General features: G+C 42.1%; 1 protein-coding gene across 2 annotated transcripts in view; it reads right to left on the bottom strand.

Moving 5' to 3' along the window:
- The window catches only part of ELOVL5 (ELOVL fatty acid elongase 5), a 60,588-nt gene extending 44,805 nt beyond the window's left edge, over positions 1-15,783 (bottom strand). The window contains exon 1 of one of the 2 annotated variants that reach the window (XM_026695198.2): positions 15,671-15,783. The gene's annotated coding sequence lies outside the window, so the exon portion shown is untranslated. Of the gene's footprint in view, positions 1-13,925; positions 14,209-15,670 lie in introns of those variants that run through there. The other variant, XM_026695197.2, reaches the window with a different exon arrangement.
- Positions 15,784-24,742: the final 8,959 nt, after the last annotated feature.

Genomic DNA, 24,742 nt, shown 5'->3' with positions numbered 1-24,742 from the left:
ATACTCCAGCTAAATTACTAATTACTAAATTTAATACAAGTCATTCTCACTTAGGGTGGCACGGTGGCCAGCAATTGGGCTTGTTGGATGGAAAGCTGGCAGCCCAAGTTCAGGACGCAAGCGCCATGCGATGGGATGAGCTCCCGACCTTGCCCCAGCTCCTGCCAACCTAGCAGTTCAAAAACATGCAAATGAGGGTAGATAAATAGGTACCATTTTGCTGGGAAAGTAACAGCACACCATGACATCATGCTGATGGATATAAGCACCGCTCCCCATAGCGGTCAACGACTACTTCAATAAACCTGCAGGGACTCTTTTACCTTTTAGTTTTATTCTCATGTAACAAAGGTAATTAGGACCAGAATCTCCATCGCTAAGCAATGCAGTCAGAAAATGTTGTATCAGGTAACCGTGTTGCTTAGCAATGGGAATCCTGGCAGTCTCTGTTGCCGTTGTTAAGTGAGGATCACAAGTCATCAAGTAAGGATCTCCTCACAACTTCCTGCCAGCTTCCAAAAAGCAAAGTGGGGAAGCAATCAGAAAGTTGCAAATCTCAGGTAGCTCACAAGCAGGTCAGTTGACAGAAAGGGGCTACTGCTAGGAGGGGGAGATGCGTGGGTGGGTGGTGAAGCACAGTGTGGATGTGGCCATGTGTAGCAGCTGCCGAGTCAGGAAGGGTGTGCAGGTAGCCAACACAGCATGTGCACTGCTGGCCAGGAATGGCTGCTACTGGGCAGGGTGGAGACTTACCAGAGTGACTTGTGACCTTTCCTGCTGGCTTCCCCATTGACTTTGTGAGAAGCCAGCAGAGATCACAAATGGCGATCAGTTGAACACAGGATGCTGCAACCCTTCAAAGTGCAACCCAGATTGCAATCACCAGGCCACGCAGCTTATGGGACAGCCAGAACTTCAAGGTTTGCCATGTGAACTATTTGAGATAGTATCGTTTTGATGAAAAAGTACTAGGAGGCATGAGAAATGAAGCATCATCCAGGGCTCTGGACTACATTTAAATGGAGGGCTCTCTTGTTTAGAGTTCCTCTGCAGTCTACTATTGATTTAATGAAGATCTCAGAGATGAAGTAGTGGAAGAAATATCTACAGTTGGTGTCCCCAACACTTGTGCTGTGGCCTGTTTGGAACCAGGCCATGGAAGTGGTGGGTACGCATGCGCATAGCTCCATTTGCACAAGCAGCAGAAGCATGTGCCTGCCACTTGCGCAAATGGAGCTGCACACACTCGTCCACTGTTCACGCGGAGCAATCCCCTCCCCAGTCCACAAAGCTTTCTAAGGTTGCAGAACGATGACCTAGAGCACCATTGGGAAAAGACCTATCCTAAATCTGATGGGAACTTGGTCAAGCTCACGTTTAAGCCTATACAGCAGTAATTTGAAGAAAAGATTTCACTCCCCTAACTGCATCAATCCATTACCACCTAGTATCCCTTTTAAGGCAACTTGTTTCTTGTCAAAGGATGATCATTAGGACCACCTGGAACGAACAATTCTTGTAGCATTTGACAGACACAGTAGGTCTCATTCAAGAGATTCCATCTGGACCGTGTCAATAAGGGTGACAAGGATCTTGTCTTGTGGTGTGATCTGGGATCATTTGAATGTGAGTCCAAAGGAACTGAATAGGGTCCTCTGCACTTCTAGTCTGACTACTTCTCAGTTAGATCTCTGTCCTTCATGTCCGGTTAAGGTCTCCCATGGTTGCAGGAGTTGGATCATAAGACAGTTCTGCAGGAAACTATATATGCCTGTTGCTCAAGAGGTCTTGGACAACTTCAGGCCTGTCTCTAACTTTACTTCTCTAAGAAACATTGTGGAGGAAGTGGTAGGCCTATAATTGCAAAGAACCATAAGGAAGGCAATTATTTCAATTTTTGGCTCTCAGACTTCAGCCAGAATACAGAATGAAAGTGTTGGTTCCATTTGTGGATTATGTTTAGGGGCTGGACCCTCCTAGTCCTTGATTTCTTATCAGCTTTAAACCATCAGCCAGTGTAACCTTCTGAACTATCCCTGATTTCAACTGGTGATGGATTTATCTGGAGACTCTACTCTTTGGAATGCCTCTCTCCTTTCTTTTTGAACATCTGATTAAAGTCACCCATTGACAAACCATTCAGAATCATCCATATGTTGATGATACTCTAATATATATCTGATCCCTGGACTAAAGATGATGGAACAGAGGCTGTCAGAGACTAAATGGGGAGGAACAGACCAAATTCATCCTTTCAAAAAGGGCTGGCACTAGGTTTGTGGGCCCAATTATTCCAAGAAAATTGTATCACTAATTCTGGATGAGTTGTATTCCCGGCTCAGATCAGACGGCCTCTAATTTGGACCTAAATTCAAATCCATAAATCCATAGCTCCTGCTTGTAAACGACTAGGGGGGATTTTGCATACATCTTTATACTACTTGTGACTGGGAAATTGTGCTCATGTCCTAATCTACCTTGCTTGTACTGGAGCGTGTTCTACATAAGGCCACGAGTATTTGAAAACTATAGGTGGTACAAAATATGGTTGCACAAACCATGACTGGCACTATCATATGCCATTAGCCCTTAGAAATAGACCAGCCTAGGTAAGAAATGCCATGCTGGTCAGTACTATTTTTATTATAACAGCGATAGTAACAGAATCTTGCAGGACTAATGAGCTTAACGCTTCTTCCCTTTTATCTTCTTGTGAACTTGGGAAGGGCTTCTCTGAGATATTTTCTCTTTTTTTTTTCCCAATGTGCATATGCACAACAATCCATTAACAGTGTGGCATCAATATATCACACATTTGAGTATAGGCAAAATTAATAATATAAATCATATCTCTCAATGCATATATTTCACATTAATTCATAATCCTTCAATGCTTATTTTCAACCTTTCAAAACTCTCTCCAAATGCCTACCACCAATATCAGTTAAACATACCCAGTAATTCCATTATTCAATTTTCTCCCTGCTTTAACTTTATTTTTAAAATAAAAAATTCTCATTTGCCATGCAGTGTGTTTCTCACTCTTTGAACAATGTACTTTCTTTTCATCCTTGTTTGTTTCCTATTCCTCTGTTTTCTGGTCCTTTCTCTTAATTCCCTTTTTCCCATTCTTATTCCCCTCCATTTCTCATTCCAGTTATTAAACTTTTCTCTCTCCCTCTTTTGCTCTTCCTTTTTCTGCTTTTCCCCTCTCCCTTTATCCATTTTCCAAACCACTCTCCCTTTTATCATCCTATCAGACCACAAATTTTTAATTCTAATTCCTTTTCCCCCGTTTAAATAATTGTTGTTCGTTTTGTCCTTCAATGTTGGCTTCTTCTTTATAGAACTCCTCCCCCTCTGGTTTAATTTGTTCTTGTGTATGCTGAGTTACCATTTCTAATTGCTGTAGTACATAATTGCACATTTCAAGTTTAATTTTTATCATGCCCCTTATATCTTGCAAATCAAATCTTGACTCTTGTAAGTCCAATCTTTTATCAACAAATAGTTTCTCCATTATATCTTCTCCTTTTTTCTTTCCTCTTCCTTAATAGTTAAAATCCTCTTCTTTAATAGATATATTCAATCCCAGAGTCCGGTATATTATTTCAGCCAATATCTTTTGAATTTATTTTCAACAATCCATACTCGAGTCTTTTTTCGGGTGGTTCTATAATAATGTTTATTTTATTTTATTTTAAGTTCCAAAATCCAAACTCTTGAGAAGACCAGACACTTTTTAAAACTTACTGAAGTTTTCCTGTACCATCAGGTGGCACTCAAGTCTTTTTATTTTAACTTTCTTTATTGAATATAATACTTTAAGTTCACTAATTTCAATCATTAGCTGTTCTTTTCAACACACTTAATTTCAGCATTTAATTATGCCCTGTAAGTGTCCATAATTCAATAGTTAAGTTAAGGACCTCCACACTCGGCAACTTTTAAGATTTGTGGACTTCAACTCCCAGAATTCCTCAGTCAGCATTACTGGCTGAGGAATTCTGGAAGTTAAACTCCACGAGTCTTAAAGTTGCCAAATTTGGAGAGCCCCTGCTCTAAGCAAGTCCTGTCTTTTCAGGTCGCTACCAAGAAACTAGAGGATAGGAATGACCTTGTAAACATTGTTTACTTAAAGGGAAGAGCAACCTGCTTCCTTTTCATCAGAGGTCTTCAAACTTGGCAACTTTAAGACTTGTGGACGTCAACTCCCAGTTGAAGTCCACAAGTCTTAAAGTTGCCAAGTTTGGGGACCCCTACTGTTCATGTTTAGACTTCCACCAATGGAGGTATAAGCTTGGCTTCTGATTTTCCTCGAAAGAGCAAGCTTTCTCTCTGAAGTGCTCGATGATCGTCCAGGGTTATCCCTGGAATTGTGGTGAGGTGTATCTTTCCATAGATGTGGCATGAATTATGAAAGAGATGAACGAGAACTTGGACACCTCCTGAACCAGTTGGATCCAGTGAGTCCTTGGTTTCCTCCGGTCTTGAAACCTGCAACATGTTGTCCAGGAGAAAAGCCTTTAAAGAGCTGAGAAGCCAATGTGACCACTATGCTATTAACCAGTGCAAGATGCAGAGATCAAATGAATACTGAATCAAAAGACTTGCATTCACAATTGCTTATTGGGTAATTTGGGTTCATGTTGACTATTAAACTCCTCAATCAGTTTTTTCCCAAACAGTGAGGCACACACCCTGTGTGGGCAGAGTCCAGGGGAGGCGGGAAGAACATTCTTACAATAAATCCACCTTTCCCGAATTGTCATGGTATTGTTTTCATTGTTCACCAGTGTTCATTTGGATACAGGCAGTCCTTGATTTACAACCACAATTGAGTCCAAAATTTATATTATTAAGCAAGACAGTTGTTAAGTGAGCTTAGCCCATTTTATGGCCTTTCTTGCCAGTTACTAAGTGAATCACTGCAGTTGTTCAGTTAGTAACCCAGTTGTTAAGTGAATCTGACTGCCCTATTGACTTGGCATGTCATAAGGTTGCAAAAAGTGATCACACGACCCTGGGACACTGCAACAATTGTAAATACGAGCCAGCTGCCAAGTGGCCAATTTTTGATCACGTGACCAAGGGGGCTGCTGTAATGGTCATAAGTCACTTTTTAAGTGCCGTTCTAACTATGAATGGTCACTAAATGGAATGGTTGTAAGTCGAGGACTGCCTGTATTTGGATTTTCTTTTTGTACATTGTCATTACATAAAAGGAGGCATGATGGCAGAAAGTTTAGGAACCTGTATCCTAAATGGTCCTGGGGAGAGCTGCATGTTCCTGGAAAAAGACACAGCAGCTTTAATGAGCTTTTCATGAGATGGATGCTGATGTTTGTGACCCCATGTACTCTGAAGCACCTTTTTGCAACTGAATCTGAAGTGCTGCATACCCTAAGAACCGGTGTAGGAACAACTCAATTCTCTGCAATGAATTTATGAACAGAAACACTGTTAACATGCTCTAATTTTCAGAACAGCAGTTGCATTTCTGAATCGCTGCAAAACAAGGAGTCCTGGGAAGACCTGCTGTTTAGCCAATTTATCGCAGCTACCATGAAGACAGTGCACAGTGTCTTTTTAAAAGGAGTAGATGTATCAAAAACAATACTCATATCACAGAGGCATAATTAAGAAGTACACACTTGCCATTTATTGTTAAGGAGAAAATGTGAAGGCAATAAAATTGTGAGAATCAGCTTCGTTAGCTAGCTGGTGGTTCTCCTGCAGCATAAGACAACCTTAATGTGTAATCATGGGAAAGCTGCATCTACCAGTTCCTGCAGCTTTAAAACAAGTGGGAAATTGGACACAATAGCATCAAAACAGAAAACAAGCTCCCACTGGTAATCCAGGCTGTCACATGGAGGTGGAATTCCAGCTAAACTGTTTAGAGCAAGAAAATATATTATCTGAATACTTGGTTACCAGACAATATTTTAAAAAATATTTAACTGTGATTTGGATATCAACAAAGCAGGTACTGAGTGACATTTTACATATTCAGCCAATATTTCCAGTTTCTTCTGGTATCAAAAGTTTTTAGTTTAAAATCCCTGAGATCAGGAAAAGCCATCGAGGGAGGATAAGATGGGAGGTATCTTATCCTGCTGGACCCAACAGCAAGCTATCTTTAGCTGCTTCATGCTGCTGGACCCAACATTAAACTATCTTTAGTTTACTCATAACCTAGATAAACCTGCTAGTTCAGCAATAAACCATAGTTTTGTAACGCAACATACCAATACCAAACCAATGACATTACAGCTTAGATTCAAAGTTAAGAATTTAGTATGGCTGGCAAAGATTTCTCAAATGTTGACAGAATGTATGACTTGGCTCACATTGCACAACATGACATGGTTTGGTTTGGTTTGGTTTAACAAGGATACGCCACAATTCAACATATAATAAACATTAAAAGCCGCCCAGAGTCGCTCTGGATAGAGAGATGGGTGGCTTATAAATTAAATAACACTTAGCCAGCCATACATTGCACAAGCCCCGAAACCATGGATTAAAAATCCCCATGGCTGAATTCATACAGAGTACAACATACCAAAGCAAAAAAAAGAGGAAGATATGCTTTAGCATGATGATATGTAAACCTTTTGTGTAAAGAAAGAGATATCACCCCAAGCCTTACACTTAATAATCTTCTCCTTCTAAAAATATCAGCCTGAGAGCTCATCATTATTTCAACAATATTCCCCATAGAAATTTGTTTCGCATGTATTGCTTGCATTTTTATGCATCAAACATTACTTCCCCAGAATTTCAAGGCTCTGCAATGTTGATTCTATGGAACAAATCCAATAATTCCTTAAGAAAAATATACTTTACTCTTGGTTCAAACGATGGGACAAACGATGATGTCACCTACTCAGACAATGCCTTTTCTATTTGAATTGTACAAGTAGTTCTCTATTTACAACATTCTTTTTGTTAAGTGTTCAAAGTTACTAAGATACTGGAAAAAAAATTAGCTATGACAATTTTTCACATGACTGTGGCTGCATTCCCATGGTCACATGATCAAAATTCGAATGCTTGGCAACTGGCATGTATTTATGACAGCTGCAGTTCCCCAGGGTCATGTGATCACGTTTTGCGACCTTCTAACAAGCAAAGTCAATGGGGAAATCAGATTCACTTAACGACAGTGTTACTAACTTAATTACTGCAATGATTCAACAGCGGCAAGAAAGATCACAAAATAGGGCAAAATTCACGAAATAACTGTCACGCTTATCAAAGGAAATTTTAGGTTCAATTATGGTTTTAAGTCGAGGATTACCTGTATGGTTTCTTCTCTCCTCCACCCTGTTCCCAAGCTTGTGTATTTCAGTGTGAGTGAAATGGGTGGCATATAAATAAATAAATTAGTCAAGAGGCAATCTAAGGCCTGTACTGAACTACAATTGTCATGTACTAATAAGCTATGAAAGAAAACCCCTGGCTCCATCAAGAACTCTCTTCAAGATCTTTAAAAATATAACACACTCTGAATCGATAATTGCAATCTTGAAGGATTAAGTCTCTTTGTCTATTATACATTTTTATAATACATATTATATAAAGAGTCCCTCTTTGAGGGAAACGGGTGATTCAAAAGTATGAAAAATAAATTAAAAAAGCAAAAAAATAATAAGTGAATAAATACATCTTATCATTGGAAAGGGAGAAACAGCTGTTTGGGGTTTAATTAAAAGGACAGCAAAATACAGGCAATCCTCAACTTAAGTTGAGGACTATACCTGAAGTGAATCACATTTTTACTGTTATGGAAAGAGAACCACCTGGATCTTGTTCCTAGTATCAAATCTGTCTTAGAAAACCTGGTGTGAAAAAATAGTGAAGAGAAGCCTGCTTGTTCAAACTTACTTCATGCAAGGTTTGACAGTGCTTACATTCCTAATGCCTATTCAGTCTTTCACTTTTCTTCTCCCTCCCTATTTCTTCCTCTTCCTGTGTGTCATCTCTGCTTTCATCGCCTCCAAACTATGAAACACAAATCTGAATCAAATGTAGATTTCCAAAAGTAGTCATCTGGTTCCCAATTCTTGTCAAATCAATATTATTATTTATACATACAGTGCATTACAAAGCAATTTAGGAGATCTGGGCCACTGCTATTGGCAGCTCCGGATAAGCTTAGGCGCTAGAAGGGACCATATTTTAAATTCCACATTCACTATTCCTTGGCAGAAATTCAAAGGCTTAAAATGACTTTGATTTGTACAGAAACAGAGTACAGTTCATCCCTCGGCTGAGTTTTAGCAGTTCTCTTCTTCCTCACATCTCACAAATCCTGCTCTACATTTTATTTGATGTCAATGTAAGGGTGAAACATCTCCCCATTGGCGAAAGAAAACTACTCAAATTCTTTCTATTAAATTCAGGTAGGCCAGAATATTAATTTCAAATGCCTCATCTCAATTTTATCTTCTGTGAGAAGGCAGACCTCCTTAAAAAGTTCAGCTGCTATCTGTCATTCATATAGAACGAAAAAGTAGAACAAGTTAATATTAGCTCAAAACATATTATCTTAAATTAGGTCCTTAATGCCAAACCAATAAAGAGTAACAGCTAAAATTTAAATAGAATGCAACAAATTAAATTATTCATATGATCTATACACTGTGAAGATTTATTCCCGCAAATTATTGCATTTATGTCCAATGTTATTTATTTAGCCTACCTGATCAATATACCCTGCAATTTTATCTAATAAGTATAGCATTACAAAATTACCAGCAGCTAAATATTTTGCACCGCATACCACTTTATTAAACCGTGTTCTTCGAAAGCCAGACTCAAGGAAATGAAGCCATTTATTTCTGCAAAGCTGGATATTACCTGGGGCAAAAACATTATTTCATTCTGAACCTCTGTGAAAGTATTATGCAAATAATAATCACCTTGAGATTATGCAATTTCTCCTCAGTAGCTAAACTACTCCAAGTACGCATCTGGAAGTTGCTACCAACCAGCAAGTGCACTGAGATAGGAAACAGAAACGCATAAATAGATCCAAGGAAACCCTGTATCTTCCTTTCTGAGAATGAAAGACAGCAATCCAATAAATACCTTTGATAAAGAAACCAACCATGGAGTTTTTTAAGCTGCCTGTTATCATCTGCATCCTGAAAGAAATCCCTAAGTAGGTCAGAAGTATGCAAATGTTCTTGAGCTAAGGGCTGCATCATGCTGGAAGCTGCACTAGAAAAGAGGGTGTAGCCACACAAAATGCTTTAAAGGTGACAGAAACAAAGGCGTAACTGATTGTTAATGTTTTTTGTAATTAACTGTTGAACTACTATTTTTCACCTCTTTAAACTCAAGAGCAACTTTCTCCCTTTGAGATAGAAACCTTGGACATGACCTTGAGGAAATATTCACAAGACATTACATAAACAAAAAGCATTCCTTTGAACCCCAGAAAAAGAGACAGAATTAGGAAGAGACTCCTACAATAGTCGCTTACTCCCCTTTAGACTGGCTTTTCCCTGACTTAACTGAGGTATGAGAAGAAGGAAGTCACACTCAGATTTGCATGATTCTGTTGTAAGTGCCTATCTCAAAAAAGAACCTATCTTTGTACTAGTCGTCTTGTGGAGTCTGTTTCTAGATCCAGACAACCTTTAATAGTTGACATTTATTTATACATGAATTACTAGTTAGCAATAAATAAATGTGAGCAAAATAAGTGAACACACATATCAAAGTGATAGAATGAGGCAGAGGATGTTGGTTTGTTACTGGTGGTTACCAATATCTGGACAGATAGGTTCTACAACTGAATCTCTAGTAGTGCCCATAGTCCTCTTATTACAGGTTGCACGCTTTTGAGATAAGGTGACAGCCAGAGCTCTTGTGCCATCACAATATCTAAGTATCATTTTCTAGCCACAAGTAATATGGAAGTCATCCTTGCATAACATCATGACTTGTGGGGTTATCTTTAGAACTTTTGGGAATAAGACTATATAGTGTCTACTGTTATCACAAGTTTATCTCATCATTATAACAATTCTTGTGCTTTTTCTTAACCTAAGTACAATAGCAACCACGAGCAATACTGTTGTTCTAGTGTTTATGGTGTTACAGGACCCTAAGATCAGCCCTCAGGTCTATAATATGTTATCTTACTGGTCTCTTCTTTAATTAAAATAAACTTTCCACAATCAGCAGATTTCTCTTAAAGAAGTCTTGCTTTCTTGCTGACTAAGCAATGGTGTTACCTTTCAAAACTACAAAACTGTGATTCATGCAGTTCCAATTTTTTTCCATTGCAAGAGTCCAGGTGCAATTAAACTCCGAGGAGAGAGAATTCTATATTTCCATCCAACAAGAGCAACTTAATATTTAATAAGTGGTACCACCCTTTTGGGCAGACTATTCTGTATATCTCGAAGAAAAGTAACTCTGGCACTTTACAGACCAACATCATAACAGTAATCACAATATCTCAATTAAACATAAAATCTTAAGACAAATTACCAATTTGTTGATATACTTGTATCAACATACCTGTTCCAAGGTATTTATACAATTCTGCCAATCCCAAAATAATTGATGTTGTTGCTTCAAAAATTAACCTGCTTCCCCTAACACACAATCAATATAATGCCCCAATTAAGTAGAACTAACTAGTAGACCAACAAAATGCAAAAATTCACCTTTAGAGAAGAGCTAGACCAGTGGTCGCCAACTAGTGGGCCAGGGACCACTGGCAGTCCATGAGAAAATTTTGGTGGTCCGCAGAGAAATGTCACCCCCAAAGCAATTAATCCAGGCTGCACGGGAACATAAGGCTTGCATCGCTTGCATTGCGAACAACACAAGGTAGTGAGGGGAGGGGAGAAAGGGCGGAGGGGGAAACTTGCCTGGCCACCGGGCTGCTTCTTTCCACTTCTTTCTTCTTCTGCTTTTGGCTGCACGCAAGGAAAGCAGCAAAAAGTCTTTCTTTCTCTCCCCCAAACACCACCAGTAATGAGTCTTTGGTACACTGCAAGTCATCCTGCTCCAAGAGGCTGCGTTGGTGTGACAAGTCTCACAAAGACTCATTTCTGGAGGAGTTTGGGGGAGAGAAAGAAAGACTTCTGCTGCTTTCCTTGCATGAAGTCAAAAGTCTCTCTCCCCCCCCCCCCAATAAATCTGGAGATGATATCCTGCGATCCCAAATAAAGAATGATCAATCAGTAGGAAAACGGGGTGGGGAATTTTCCTGCAGACTTTTGGGGGGTTTTTCCCAGGGTCTCTGGTCCGCAGGATTTAAAATTATGAGTATGATGATCCCTGAGGTCCAAAAGGTTGGCGACCCCTGAGCAAGACCACATTGTGGTCAATGTGGTCTAATGAGCTATCCCTTGATGCAATCAAGAATTCTTCTTTGCTGGAAAGCAGGGGTGATACCTGCCTTCATCTAAACCACACAGCACTGACTAACTTAAGTCTGTATTTCCATAGGTACATCTTAAGGAGTACCTTTTTGCATTTTCTGACTGATGGGAGAATGAAATCTGAGCGACAAATGTTTAACAAGTTTTATAAGTGTATTGTTGTTCATAGAACAAAGTTTGCCGTTTCAACAAAACTTAACATGAGCGTTACCCAAGCTGTGACCATAGAGCAAATTAGATAGAAGATACTTTTTAGTTTCAAAAAGCAATCATAAGCATGTTTAAATGCATTTAAATGCAATTCCTTGTCAAGGCACAACCCCCAAAAATGTGGATACTATTGCAATATAAATGCGTTGGTTGACTAGGGATACTTGCCAGAGTCAAGGAAAATTATTCATATATGAGTAGTCCTTGACTTACAATCACAATTAAGGGCAACATTTCCAGGCAGCCGTTCAGTCATTTTGCCCCATTTTACAACCTTTCTGCCACAGTTAAGTGAACCATGCAGTCATTAAGCAAATCTGGCTTTGCTTGTTGGAAGCCAGCTGCAAAGGTTACTACAAATGGTGATCACATGACCCAGGACAATGCAACTGTCATAAACACACGTCAATTGCCAAGCATTTGAATTTTGACCACATGACTATGAGGATGCTGCAATGGTCATAAGTATGAAAACTGGTCGTAAGTAATTTTCAGTACTTTTAGTTTTCAGTAATTTTAGTGACCATTCAAACTTCAACAACAGAATAATCAGAGAAGCCATAGAGATAGAAAAACGCCCACACAGCATGAATTAACGAGATACCTCCCGCCTACCAGCCATTTGGAAACCCGCCCTCATTAACAAACGAGTACCTAACATGAAGAATGACACCAGACCCACACCCATGAAGGCCACACAAGATGCTACCACCACACTTCCACGTAGAAAGCAGACTCACACCCACACAGATAATGAGACATGACCACTGACCAAAGCCATACTGCAGCTGCATCACTACCCGCTTCAAACCCCTCCAACCCATACATGAAGCGAACGGACGCCCACCATGAAAATTAAAGTTTGAATAGTCACTAAATGAATGGTGGTAAGTCAAGGACTACATGTATATAAATCCTGGAAGGGTTTGCAGAGTGACTGAATGCTTGCAGGCAATATATATTCATACATGAATATATTCTTTTTAGACTGAATACTATATAGACCAGTGTTTCTTAATTTCTGCAACTTTAAGCTGCATGGACTACAACTCCAGAGTTCCCCAGCCTGCATGATGGCTGAGAAAATCTGAGAGTTAAGTCCACACAGTTGAAAAACACTGCTTATAGGTTCTCATCAATAGGTTTGGACTGGGATCTAGAACAGAAAACCTGCAATCATTTAATTGCAAAACTCAGTTCAGCTCGAAAGACTTTATTCTAGAAAAACCACAATCCCTGGAGCCAGTGCCAATCCAAGACTACCTACTGCATGCAACCCACCCTTAAAGCGCACATTCATCACACAACGAGAGTTTCAACCAGGGATGAATTTATATCTGGTTCAAAGGAACAAGCCTCCGAAGACCGAACTACATCCGCCGGCACCGCACTTTTCCTCCTCTAAACGCAGCAGCATCCCAGGTGCCCTTCCAGATGTTTTGGGTTTGGCTTCCCATCAGCCCGACGAGCGACAAAGGCTTCTGGGAATTGTGGTTCCAAAAACCTCGGAGCTCGCTTTCTCCCCCTTGCTTTAAGAGGGCAACCCAGCCCTGCGTGCAAAAGTGCCAGCCGGCCAAGCCAGCTCAACCTCCAGCCGCGGCAGAGATTCGCGGAGCGCCGCCGCCTGCAGCCCTCGTTGCAACCCCGACCGCTTCGGCCGAGGAGAGAAAACCCAGGAGCAACTGGTTCGCAGGCTTCCCTTCCGCAACTCGCCCTAGGCCGCCTTTTGCCGCCGCACACAAGGCAGCAGCAATAACGGTACAGCGAAAGCAGGGCGGATGCACGTGGAGCCCGTCCCGGAGGGCCTTCGGGATGGGAGAAAAAGAAGCACACAGCACTGGAGCTCCTTCCCTGTTGCACAAACCCCGCCCGAACCTTCCCCGCTTCTTCCATCCCCACCCCGGGCCGGCGCTTCTCGTGTGAGCCCCTGTATGACTGTCGGGCGGGGATTCAGCTCCGCGCGCACACACACACACACACACACACACACACACACACACACACACAAACACACACACACGCCGGGATTAGTGCAAGCCGGCCGGCTCTCGAGGTTTCCTACCTCGGGATGATACTCTGCTCGCCCCAGAGGAAGGGCTCCAGCCTCCGAAGTAGCCGGCGCGGCGGCCGAGACGGAGATGCGCTGCTCCGACCCGGCTTTTTCCACCACCACCACCACCACCACCACCATCCCGCTCTTCCCCGCAAGGAAGATCCGAAACCCGGAGCGTCCGCCCTGGCGGATCAACAGCTCGCACGCCCATCCTCCCCAACCCGGTTCTCCCTTCCCTGGAGGCCCACCTGGCCTGGCTCCTCCGCGAAGGATAAAAGCTCGTGGATAGGATCCCGCTTCCCCTTCTTCCTCGCGCGTCCTCGGCCGCGCCGCGGGCAACTTAGAAGGAAGCGAGCGATGAATCCGGGCAACAGCGAAGGAAGAGGCGGCAGCGGTTCAGTTACGCTGGAAGAGGCCGGCGGGGAAGGGCCAGGGGCGGGTCTAAGCAGCGGCGAGGTTCCTCCGGCACCGCTCGCGGAGAGGAGGAAAGAAGGGGAAGGCGAGGGGAGCGCGAGAGCTCGGCTAAATTGTGGGCTGACGGTGACGTCGCGAGGGCGGCTTGGAGGCAACTGGGAAGGGATCTAGGAAAGGACGGGAGGGGGGGGGAGTTATGACGTCACGCCGATGTGGCGCGAGGAGGAGAACCGGGGTACTTTTTGAAAGACAATGGAAAGTCCCGGGAGAAAGATCAAAGGGGTGGGGGGAGAAACACCGCTTATGCCCGGTTTGCAAGAGGTGCCCTACAATGATTTCAGCGGGGTGGCTGGGATGGGAGAGGAGGAGGAGTTCACAAAGTTCTCGGCACTTGCTCCGAAGTAAAGCCGCCCTTTTCCTCTTAGGTTTAACAGTTGTTTCCACGCGTGCACAACTGTCCTTAAAAAAGATTGCACCCTTCCCCGTCCTTAAGACGGTAGGTTTGTGTGTGTGTGTGTGCGCGTGCGTCCGGTTTTGACTGTAATTGTTCGGCGCTGCGGTAAAAGCAATTAACGGTTGCCGAGGGCGGTCTAGAAAGATTTCGGCGGTTTAAGGACGTCGGCTGTTCGCACACAACGGAACAAAGCGATTGCGTCGCACCTGACCCTCAACTTCAGTTTTCGGACTGGGGTGGGGGAGCGCCGAAATCGGCAACAAGCAATTGCACGTCTTGCATGGGGGGCGGGGGGGAGAGGGTAGGCTACGTTCAGACAAACCCTAGGTCGCTTAGGAATCGATACGGCACGCTTCCTCTGCGTGCCTATAAGCCGACTTCTTGCTAACCTGGCTTTTTAATTGTTTCTTGTAAGCACCTGGTGGGATTCCAGCCCGTTGACCTAACTTGTGAATCGATGTGCCGTTGCAAACACCTCCCCTCTTGAAAAGGATTAAATGAATAATTAAATTAATAAATGAAGTGTTTCGATTTCGTTGTACGAGGTGCAACGACAATAACGTAAACTAAACTAAAGGGGTGGGACGCGTTGGCGAATGCAGCCCGAGGTGGCAGAGGCATCGTGCAAAAAAAAAAAAAAAAAAAAAGCCCAGCCCGGGAAACTAAGCAAGTTGATCAGAGTGCACCAGATGGCTGCCAGAAGTTTTAAAAAAAACAAAACAAAAAAAGGTGGGGGGATCGAAGCCGGGACAGGATGGCCACCGTATTGGAAGAAATTTACGTGTGCAAGGACGCGAATGCGTGCAAACCGACGTGCCGACCCTTGTTTCTTGCAGCCTTGCAGAGCCTCAGGACGGGAGGCCAAGCGCATAGAATAAGACTAGAGCTGGAAGGGACCTTGGAGGTCTTCTAGACCAGCCCGCTGTTCAAGCAGGGGCCCCTATACTATTTCAGATGTGGTTGATATAGTTTCCTCTTAAAAGCCTCCAGTGATGGAGCGCCCACGATTCCTGAAGGCAAACTGGTCCACTGGTTAATTGTCCTCGCTGTTAGGACAAATGCTGTTGGCGAGCGAGCTCCCTCGCCTTCAAAGCACTTTCGAAGGCGACCAAAGCGCGGACTTACCGGATCGCCCTCCAAGCTGAAGCGTCTCACTCTCTCTCTTTCTCTCTGCCCGGCTCGAGGGCGGCCAGCTCCGCTTCTCCACGCCAAAAGCGCAGCCCGCGGGTCACCCCATTTGCCCGGCAGCGGACGTGGCCAATCGGAGGGGGGCGACGGAAGGGGCGGGCGGGGCCTCGAGCCTTGAGGAGGCGGGCCCTTCGCCTGCTTTGACCGAACAACCTCGGACGGGGCTTTGATGCGCTGAAAGCCGGCGAGAGGATGAGGTGATTTGAGCCGGTGCCTCGCCTGTTTTTTTTTTTTTCATTTATTTATTGGAGCCGACCAAAGGATTATAACCCACTTTTTCCGCATGTTTTCTATTTGTGACGCCAAGGGAAAGTTTAGAAAGCATATATATTAAGACGTGGGAAAATACCCGAAGAAACCTAAATACCATATATATAAGTTTTCCCGGTACTTACATGGTATTCAGCTTTGTTCGGGTATTTTCCCATGTCATTATAGCACAACTATTTAAAAGCACAACTATAATGATATATAGAGAGAGCATACTTTCCTGGAGTGTAGATGCAAGGAAAAACGCCACTCCTAAAATACTGACAAATCTTTTCAGTTGATGCTATTCAGGCAGGAGATGATAGGGAGATAGGGAGCGTTAGGGTCAAAGTCAAAATGTGTAATATTGGGCGCTGGACTGGCTGTGGGGGAAAGAATCCAGGTTCCCAGTCCCTCCTCCTTTGGTAGGGAAGCTTGTTGGATGATTTGTTGGACCGATTACTCTCAGTCCAACCTACCTCACAGGGTGTTTTGTGGGAAAGGAATGGATCTACCATGCACCTTGAGTTTATGAATGAAAGGCAGGACAGAAATGTTAATAAGCCAGTTTGAGGTAGTGGTGAAGGCACCAGCCTGGAAACCAAGACCTGTGGTGAGTTTTAATCCTGCCTTACGCAAGAAAGCCAGCTGGGTAATCTTGGCTCAGTCACCAGGTGACTGGGAGTTCTACTCCCACATTAAGGCATGAAAGCCAACTGGGTGATTTTGGTCAACCACTCTCTTGTAGTCCAACCCACCTCACAAGGTGGTTGTTGGGGAAAGAGGAGGAGGAAGGAATATTATGTATATTCACTACTTCCAGTTGTTTGTAATCTGATAAAAATCAAATAAATAGGGTTGTGTACAGTATTACTCTTCTGGCTGCAAACTGGTATGGGGGGGGGCTTGAGTGTCACGCAAATTTGAGCGTGGTTGGTGACTTGAGGGCTCTCCCCATCCCCTTCTTTAATTCTTGTAATTTTTAACTTTTTAAACTTGTTTTAATTCTGTTTTTAACATTTTTTTTTTTTGCTATCTTTCTTTGGTTTTTATTTGTAAACCACCCACAGAGTCGCTCAGATGAGATGGGCAATTTACAAGTTTCATAAATAAATACTAAACAAGGAGTTTCACATAATGCAAGAAACCATGGTTTTCACTGGTGTTGATTTGTTGAATACGTCATAGTCAACTTCAGACAACAATCTCAGCCAGGACTGAGCAACTTGAGATATCAAACTTGGGTGCACTACCCCAGACCAATTTCTAGTGACAGCAGGAAAGTGAGAAGTGTAATTTAAATATCTTTGGGAGGTAAACTTAGTTTATTTAAAGATAGGCCACCACACATGACCTGTTGTCCAGTTTCAAAACAAAAGCAGGAGTCCTTAAAGTAAGTGGATGAAGCACATGTTCTCATTCTTGCACTGAGGCCTTGCACACAGAATGACAAATAAATGTGTCTTGAAAATGTCACAGGGCTCTGTGGTCATAGTAAATGAAATGACTTTTGAGCAAAATTGGGTTATGTGAAATTTTTTGTTTGAACCTCTGGCTACAGTAGCCTTCCCCAACCTGTGACTTTTCTAGTGGCGTACAGCACTCCACAAATCGCAGCACTCAACAAATCATCAGTTCTTCCCAGAGCTGGCTTTCCTGGCCGGAGGTAGTGCAAGTTATAGTCTGATTCACATGGACTCTGCTAAGCTGAGGAATGCTGTTATAATAATTGTTCTAAATCAGTGTTTTCCCTGTCAGCAACTTTTAAGTTCTGTGGACTACATCTCCCAAAATTCTCAGCTACCATTTGTAGAGATATAAAGAGCAATAATGTCACAGTGCAGTGGTGCGTTTCAAAAATTTTTACCGGTGGTTTGGTGGGCGTGGCTTGGCGGGCACGCATTGTGCACACGTACATTGCATGCCTGCATGCGCCAAACGTGCACTTTGAGCAGGTGCAGAGGCTTTCCAACTCACCTCCGGCAACCCTGCACTCTCCATGTCGCTCCAGCAGCTGCCGCGTGGCAATCTACTGTGCCACGCAAAGCAGCTGCGCTTCAAAAGCAGGACATAAAGGTTAGTATGGGAGCCCCGGCAGGCAGGTGGGCCAAACAGCAGCACCTCGGAGACAACTGGTTCGGTCTCTGCTGCTCATTGGTGCTACCGGCTCAGCAGAACCAAGTTGAACCAGTAGAGTATCACCACTGTCACAGTGGCCCTAACAGAACTGTCAAAATGCTTCAGGAACAAAGCCAAAGTCTAACTCCATGATTAAGTTGTGTCAGTTTTTCTTACACCTTCCGAAGGGACATGGCTTCCCCAAAGAAAACTGGTTTTGTGTCAGAATTCTTGGCCGGAGATTGTTTTGTTCCTTTTGTGGGGAGAAGGAAATATTGCTAGACTGCATTAGGTTAATGGAGAGGATTCATTCGAATTCAGTTCTCCCAGTTGAATATGTTTAGCTTGGGCTGGACTATAAGTTTCTTTATCTCTAGACAATTTCACCTTAGGCTATCTGTGGACCACCTGACCCGCAAGCCCCAGTTTGAAATAATCTTTCTAAAACATACTCCAAATCCTTGCTTAGGTTTGGTCTGCCCCTCTCAACTTCCTCTGACCATTTCTGAATATCGTGTCGCTGTTAAATATTTGATAAAGTGGCCTATTACATGGTGTTCAACTTCGACCCCCCCCCTTTCCTAAGTAGGCATTTGGAAAACAGTGAGATTGCATTTTTGAACAAAGCACACAAACTTGTGAGAGCAAGAACAATTCTCCCTGTGCCAATGTCATAGCTGAAGGCACAGCACAAAAAAAAAAAAAAAAAAGGAAAGGAAAGGAAAAAGACAGCACAGCGTTTCTGAAACTAACAAAGAAGTCCTTGGGTATTTATGGGCTGCATATTTTTCTTTCTTAAAATGTCAGTTATTCACCTTTCTACCTGGTGGAGTGTTCCTGAGGACATTAGCTCACCTACTGGGATGCCACATGGTTTGTTAGTCATTCTCAGCCATTAGTGTGTGGCTGTTTTAGTTGCACTGACTCCTCCATTCAGCCCTCTTAGAGCTTAGCTACCTTACTGATTCTTTGTTGAACCCAAGTTTTCCTGTGTTGTAGAAAGAGCAACTAATATAATGTTGCCATCTCTTGGAGGGATTTTTGCTGGGCAGTGTTTCTTTGAGTACTGTGCCTTTGGCATTTTCCACAACAGAAAATAGAGGGTAAAGTTGCATAAAGGAAGCTTAGTACCCAGACAAGGTAGCATCATGGAAACAGGAGATTAAATTGGGGTAATTTTGGTAATGTTAGAAATGGCTGCGGAAGAATGACCTCTTGTATATATATAAATTTAAACTTGTATTTATTTTACTCAAAACAAAGTTAAAATACAAAATACAGAACTCAAAATCCAAAAGGGAAAAAGGGAAAAAAACCCAAAACCCAAAATAATCAAAGGTGCATTAAAAAAAGACATTATACATGTATTGTCCGCTCTGGTTGAATACTGATTAATATATTACTACATTAGTTCCCACCCCTTGTGAAACAAACCGTCCAAAATTTTTTAAATTACTAAGTCTATTTGCAACTTGTTGACCTGTCTTCTATATGTTATGTTAGTGACCAAATAGTTAACAAGGAATATTTGTGAAATGAAACAAAATTAGAGTTTCAAAACTCTCCGTTATTGTAATCCACTTGTAGAAAATTTATCACGGCATCTTATTTATCCCAAACCAGCCCAAAAGTTATAAACAAATCACCCTGGGTCAAATATCCATGTTTGTTTTTTAATATCATGTCTAGTCAATTGTTGTTTAATTAAATATAGTCAATTCAGTCTCCAAAATATGTCTACTTTCTGATCAAAGTGCCAGCAGAAGTAATTGCTAATTAACTGTAATAAATCCATCCAGTCTTCCTCAGACTTCGTAGAGATCTGAAATCTCTCTCTTTCCTTTTTAGTCAAAGCCATAATGTTGAAAGGATGTATTTTCGGAAGGGCAGATGAAATCGGAACAGCAGATGAAATCCACTTCGCTGGTTCACCAGACGTGAGACTATCTCTTTGATATGGAATTGGATCAAAGTCGTTTTGTGAATCTTCATCCACATCCAAAGATCTTAATATTATTTTAATAACCATTAAAGTTTGATCAAGTTTTTGAGTGAGGAGCTCAGTCTAGAAGATGCACATCTCCACACTCTCCTTTCTTAGATTTCAGAGACTCTTCAGCCATTGGGAACAAAGCCAGGGTACAAAGGAACAAGTATGCTTGCCGCTATATTTCAATCCAAGTTTATAAGAAAAGTTCAATGGAAATGAACTCCAGGTGTTTTGCAAACTCAAAAAATACAGAATCCAGTGGTAAGAGTCTGTGTACTGTTTACTTCCCACCAAACGTTACCATGCTTTCTATATGGAAGGGACAGAGGTTATTCAAAATAATTATATATAACAATAAGCAAAATAAAACAGTGAAATCAAAAATTGATAATTAAAATTCTGGCATGCTTAGAAAATGAAAAATGCTTGACAGGAAGATGGACATGCCCAATGACTTTCAATTGCTTCCAGAGGGAATTGGAATCTTCAAGACTACCCCGCCCTTGCCCATTGGGTCCACGATCATCCAAAAGTCATCTTGGATCACTCCTAAGTGCTCCCATTCAAAACCAGAGAGCAGCGCTGCCAAAGAACCAGATTTAGCACTAAAATCAGCAGATTATTGGTAAGAGAAAAAATAAATTCTTACCGTACAGCAGCCATCTTGAAAGGTGAGGGTCAACTTGTTGTATATTGATTGAGGCCATGATGCCTTTGCTATCCTGACAGTTAACCCTGTTCCTGCCTTCCTTCATAATTGTTTGGTTCTTTTTCTCTCTACGGGTTTTATTTTTCCCCCTGAATAAAATGTTTTATTATAAAACATGTTAATTAATATTACTTAGATATTAATATTTATGTTATATTAGCATGTATACATTTGTATTATATTAATATTTATATATTTTACATTTAGCATGTAAATAAAATGAATAAAATGTTTTATTATAAAACATGTTAATTAATATTACTTAGATATTAATATTTATGTTATATTAGAATGTATACATTTGTATTATATTAATATTTATATATTTTACATTTAGCATGTAAATAAAATGAATAAAATGTTTTATTATAAAACATGTTAATTAATATTACTTAGATATTAATATTTATGTTATATTAGCATGTATACATTTGTATTATATTAATATTTATATATTTTACATTTAGCACGTAGTATATTAAATATATATTTAAATTTATGTTAATTTAATTTACATTAGTTTATATTAATAAAAATTCCCCCACTAAGATGTTAACATAAGTGAAATGAAGGAAATTAAAGGAAGCGATGAGTTTGCAAAATGCAAAGCCTAAGTAACAAAAACAAGTTTGCTGTCCTTACTAAAGAAAATGTGGTTCTGGAGTAGAGATACTTTGGCAAAAGTGGCTGAGAGGTTGCTTCACACCTTTTTGGTAAATCCATTTGTGGGGGGCAGTCAAAGGTGCAGACAGGTTTACCTTTCTACCTTTATGAAAGTAGAAGCCTATTAGCCATTTTGAAGAAGGCATACATGAAGCATCCTTTAAAACAGCGGGGAGGGTTCCCCTGGAGAAGGTAACAGCCTTCTCTGTTTCTTCCCCCCTCCCCCATGGAGAGAGAGAAAAAAAAAGAGAGAGAGAAGAAGAAGAAGAGAGAAGAGAGAGACACAAAGACAGATGAAAATGGCCATCTAATTTTGTAAAATATAAGGGTATATAATATTCCATTCCACTGAAAAGAGATCTACACAACTATAACTCAGTCTATTAAGCCAGCTTCTGTTTATAAGTCAATCACCTATTAAAAGAAGGAAAGTTAAAAAGTTGGAGTAAGGCCAAACGCTGTGAAGGGAAACTCTAGATTCAAGTATAGATTGACAGCCTCTTTCCCTCTGTGCTGAGCCACAATCAAAAGCTCAACCTGGGGAATCGAGGAACAGGGAAATAAAAAACACTGATTCAGCCTTTGATCTTCTCCAATTATCTTCTGCTGGTACAAGCTCTGACAACTGGGATCCCTGGTTCAGCTTTAAGCAGCAAAAAAAGCACACCTTTATTTGTTCAGGTACATAATATACTTTTGGCAAACAAAAGCAATTGTCCTAACACACACAATGAACAAAGTGACCTGGAGATTAGCTGTCACTTAGTGTAAAATCTCAGGTTTATTTACTGTAAATGGGATTTTCTTTTTCTTTTGCCCAATTTCCTCTTTAACTAAGGGAAAATATCAGCCCCTAACCCTAACCCATTACTGCTTGCCTTCCTCTGCGGCCCTCCTTTACTGATCTCCCTGGGTGAGGCTCTGCAAGCCCTGGTTGCCTTCCCCTCTACTTGCCTTTTGCCACTGACAGTCGCCTTTCCCCCACCACTTGCCTTCTGCCGGGGAACATGCGGGCAGGCTGGTATAGGCTCCAGTCAGGTCAGCAATTATTTCTTTTACCTGCTGCTGTTGCTGGGAGAGCAAGAGAGTTTCCCAACACAGTGAAAAGCTTGCAAGTCCCCCTTCCATTGGAAACAGCTCCTGGGCAAGCAGAGAAGCAGCCAGGTTGAATCCTGCTTCTCTCTGCTGCTTGGGAGCCATTTCTGATGGGAGGGGGTCTTGCAAGCTTTCCACCATGCTGAGAAACTCTTGCTCTCCCAGCAACAGCAGCAGGTGAGAGAAGCAGCCATTAACCTGGCTGGAGCCTACACAAGCCTCTCCACGTGTTCTTTCCTGCTGCTGTTGCTGGGAGAGCAAGAGTTTCCCAGCACAGTGAAAAACTTGCAAGTTCCCCTCCCATTGGAAACAGCTCCCGGGCAAGCAAAGAAGCAGCCAGGTTGAATCCTGCTTCTCGGGAGCTACTTCCGCTGTGCTGGGAAACTCTTGCTCTCCTAGCAACAGCAGCAGGAACACGAGGGGCTCGTGTCAGCAATGTGCCCCTTGATCGAGTCCAGGACAGCTGACAGTGGCTGCGGGGAGCAGAGCCTGGAAGCCCCCATGCACGTGTGTGGCCGCATGGATGGTGGGGGGGGACTGGTCCAGGAAGCCCCGCCGGTGGCGGAATTGCCATTGCCGCTTCGCTGCTGCTGCCTCAACTGCTGCTCCCACCGACTTTTTTCTGTGCCAAGAGTGGAGGTGAGAGAGCAGCCCTTTCGGTACAGAGAAAAGTCATGTGTCTCCCCATATTCCTCTCTGTGAACAGACTCTCACAGCACCTTTAAACTTAGCATGCTTCACAAATGAGGAGGGGGATGAGGCTGCTCATGGAGAAAGGAATATGGGGAGACACACAACTTTCCTCCGCACTGAACTTCTCTTGCCAGTGACTCCAGACTGTTTTGCCCAGCTAAGACTAGATCAGGGGTCCCCAAACTTGGCAACTTTAAGACTCGTGGACTTCAATTCCCAGAATGAGAATTCTGGGAGTTGAAGTCCACGAGTCTTAAAGTTGCAAGTTTGGGGACCTCTGGACTAGATTATCAAGGAAGTGAGAATAACATGCAGCAGATGCCTACCAAAATTTAGTAATACTGCAGATTAGCTGTTTACATTGAAATCAGGTGCAAGATAGTGATGGTAGGTAATTTATTGGGCAGTTTAGTTTGGTATTTATTTCAGTAGGCTGATTTTATAAAGCTAAACAGTATCAGACCTGGTAAGTACTTGGCTGGGAAGCCAACACAAAATTGGGTTTGGGGAGGAAAATGAGGTTGGGAAGGAAAGAAGGAAGATAGGATAACTTTTATTGTCATTTTTTTTAATGTAAGTACACTGACACACATTAAAAGTGAAATATATAAACATATCCATACACATACATAACACACATATACACACAAACATAAAATCATTGCCCATATTGAATACTTAGCGGAAAGGAAGAAAGAGTATTGGATACATATGCACAAATGTGTGTGAAAAAAACTGCAAAGAAATAGGATTATAAAAAAACAGCTTCCAATCTTAGCAGTTATAGATGAGAGAGAAAGAGAAATGAGAAACAGCGGGAGAAAGAGAAAGAGAGATGAGGAAGAGAGAGGGAGAAAGACAGAGACAGAGATACATGTTTAAAAGAAAATAGAAAAATGGCTATTTGAGTGTTTAAGGTTGCAAACACCATGGTTGCTAAATGAACCTTGTAGTCATTAAGCAAACGCTGGTTGTTAAACAAGTCCATTTTCCCCAATGGGCATTTTTAACCAGAAACCAGAAGGAATTGTTGGAAACTGGCAAAAAACATAGAAAACCTCAGTCACAAGACTGTGTGGGATGTTGTAGTGTGTGTGTGTGTGTGTATGGCTTTCAAAACACCAAAAACAGGTCAAGTAGTTCTGGGGAGGTAAGTCATAAATTAGAACACTTACTAAGCAACTGGCCATTAAGCCAGTTATATATGGTTTGCTGGTCACTTGGTCACCTAGCCACACCCAGTCAGCAAGCCGTGCCCACCCAGTCACATGACCACCTAGCCACACCCACAAATTAGGCCACGCCCACAGAACCAAGTGTTAAGAAATTCGAATCCCACGTCGGTCTGAGAGTTTGTAACGTCACTCTTGCAGATTTGAGTTACAGCAAGCTCAAGCATTTTCTCCTAGGGAAATGAGTATGAATTAAACACTATATCACTAGTCTCACTTAAGGGGGAAGCTAGGAGAACTGTCTGTATTTATATAAACTC

The sequence above is a fragment of the Pseudonaja textilis genome, chromosome 1 (assembly GCF_049901715.1).
Source record: "Pseudonaja textilis isolate UNSWEBS1 chromosome 1, rPseTex1.2, whole genome shotgun sequence".
In the NCBI taxonomy this organism is placed as follows: Eukaryota; Metazoa; Chordata; class Lepidosauria; order Squamata; family Elapidae; genus Pseudonaja; species Pseudonaja textilis.
Note: the sequence above shows the minus strand (reverse complement) of the source record. Positions and strands in the feature narration are given on the sequence as shown.